Source organism: Tamandua tetradactyla, chromosome 13 (assembly GCF_023851605.1).
Source record: "Tamandua tetradactyla isolate mTamTet1 chromosome 13, mTamTet1.pri, whole genome shotgun sequence".
NCBI lineage: Eukaryota > Metazoa > Chordata > Mammalia > Pilosa > Myrmecophagidae > Tamandua > Tamandua tetradactyla.
The window spans coordinates 53721795-53724296 of record NC_135339.1 but is presented as its reverse complement, the minus strand read 5'-3'; the positions used below and the strand labels follow the sequence as shown (position 1 = coordinate 53724296).

General features: G+C 40.8%; 1 pseudogene; it reads left to right on the top strand.

The window, feature by feature from the left end:
* Positions 1-1116: 1116 nt before the first annotated feature.
* LOC143653154 (mitochondrial nicotinamide adenine dinucleotide transporter SLC25A51-like) lies at positions 1117-1991 on the top strand (annotated as a pseudogene).
* Positions 1992-2502: the final 511 nt, after the last annotated feature.

The window sequence follows — 2502 nt, the reverse complement described above, 5'->3', positions numbered from 1 at the left end:
TAAATAAAGCTTGGGGTTACTGGAAGCTACAGAAATATAAATCAAATGGCTTAAAGCCGGAAATGGTTTTCCAACCAGCTGTGAATTTGAAACCCCCATATGTGGTACAACATTAAACTGCTATTTTGGAAATTCTTTCATCTTTTTCAGCGACATCTCAGGAGTCCATCCTTCCTCTTGGAAGGCAGCCAGTTGTCTGCAGAAATTACTTTATCAGCAGGAACTGAGGCATTTCACATGCAACTTTATAATTCTGGAAACACAGCTAAAAAGAATTATTCTTTCCTGGGTGAAGAAAGAACAGTGCAGAACAGTGTTTTTGTAAGCACCAGCTGGGCATCTTTGGATGCACTTTTTTTTCCTTTCCCCTCCTCGAAAAGGCACCAGCATATAAACATAATGCAGCATTATTGATTCCTTGGAAGAGTGATAACTCCACTTCTGAGTTTACTGGAAATTTTCCATTATCACCAGTGTCCATGTACCACTGGGAAGCCAATTGAACACTGGGTGTTCACCTCAGTTCATAGCTATTTATTGAGTATTTGTGCCAGGCACTGTGTCGGGAATTGGAGATGCAATAATGAACAAGACATAATGGTCCTTGTCTTTACATAGCTCACACTCTAGAAGGGAAAGCAGACATTAAACAAAAAAATGTGCTATAATTACTACAAAGAGAGAGGAACGTGCAGGGTGCAACGAAAAGTCAGGGAAGTTCCCACTAAGCACACACTAACTAAAACCAGGAGCGAAGGCAATCAGGTGACCAGAGGAAGAAGGGCAGAGCCGATAAAGGAAAAACTGGCCATTTAAGAGAAATGAGGTTTGAGGAATGCAGGAACACTGGTAAAGATGGAGAGAACAAGAGAGAGTAGCGGCCTGCGTAGTGCTGGCTCGTGCACTCACCATCCTGCAGGTAGGCAGCTACCCTGCATGGGTTGAGACGTCTGCAACGACGGGGAATTCAGTTAACATAATTGTCTTCAGAAGACAGAACCCAAAAGACATTAACAATGGATGAATTGGGAGAGATATTTAAAAGCTACCATCAGGCCCAGATGGTGTAACAGGTTAAAAAAAAACTGTTATGAAAAAACTGTTATCTTAAGCAACATGATGGATTTAGAAGCCCATGAAAAGAGGCCAACTATCATGGCACTTGAACCTAAGATATATTACCTCTGTATTACAAATGTTTGTGAAATGAAGCATTACTTGTATGGCTGCTGTGCAGCTTTCAACAATATCGCACTCACTTTCTCTATTCAGAAGATCCTCTTTCAGCTACTAGCTATCTGGAATCAAAACCCAGGATGCAATACTTCAATTGAGGAGGGATGGATTCAAAACTTGCATCACAGAATCCTCCCCCCATTAATGCAGAAGACAACTACACTGGCCTTTATGTTGGTCTGTATGAGGATTTGACTTGCCTTTTCCATAAGCATGTCAGAGAGTTTATAACTCAGAGCGTGGCGGCAGCACTTTACAGGGAAAATCACTCTATTTGAAAGAGTTCAAACACTACTTCAATACCACAAACATCATGACAAATTTACAAGCACTCACAAGGGTTTCAGGTCACTGAAATCCCATGGAATTGGAGAGTATTACGGAGGCTTGGTACCCATTCTTTTCCATAAAGGATTCAGCAATGTCCTTTTTATTTTTTTAGGCCTTTGCAGTCCCATTAAGGAGCATTTGCCCACTGCAATGACTCACAGTGTTCATTTGGTCAATGATTTTATCTGTGGAGGGCTATTGGGTGCTATGTTGGAATTCTTGTTTTTTCCACTTAATGTTGTAAAGTTTGCAGTCTCACACTGATGGGGAATTTCAATCTTTCCCCAAAGTTTTCCAAAATTCTGGCTAGAATGGGATAGGGAACTGACAAACCTTTTCAGACATGCCCATCTGAATTACCAGTTTCTCTCATATCTTGGGGCATAATCAATGTGACTTATGAATTCATGTCAAAGTTTATATGAAAGAATCATTAGTTAAGTGTGTTTATCAACCCACTCGACCTAAGAAGAATGCAGTTTGACCTGGTTCCTAATCAGCCACATACCAGTTGGTATCTGAAGTCAGGTTACAGTAAGCTTTGGGCAGAACTGTTTTCTTTAAGTACCAACAACAACAAAATAAAGGGTTTCCATAGGAAAATTAAAGTTCATTTTTTTAATCATTACCAAGAGCTTTAGGCTAATGTTCTGATTAATAGTCATCTATCTGATGGCCTTTGACAAGAAACCTACTATCAAGATGATTCTTCTTCTCAAAACACTGTGTCCTTCTGTACTGAAACATAAGTGGCCACGAGCAGCCACAGTAAAGACTTTTAGAGTATCCATGACTTCTTAGGCTTACTATTTTTGGGGGGGTGGGGGTGGGGATGGGTGCACAAGCCAGGCATCGAACCCGGTTCTCCCGCGTGTTAGGCTTACTTTTGTTACTCCATTTCTTGTTCTCTGTTCTTCAAAGGAGTTACAGAGGACA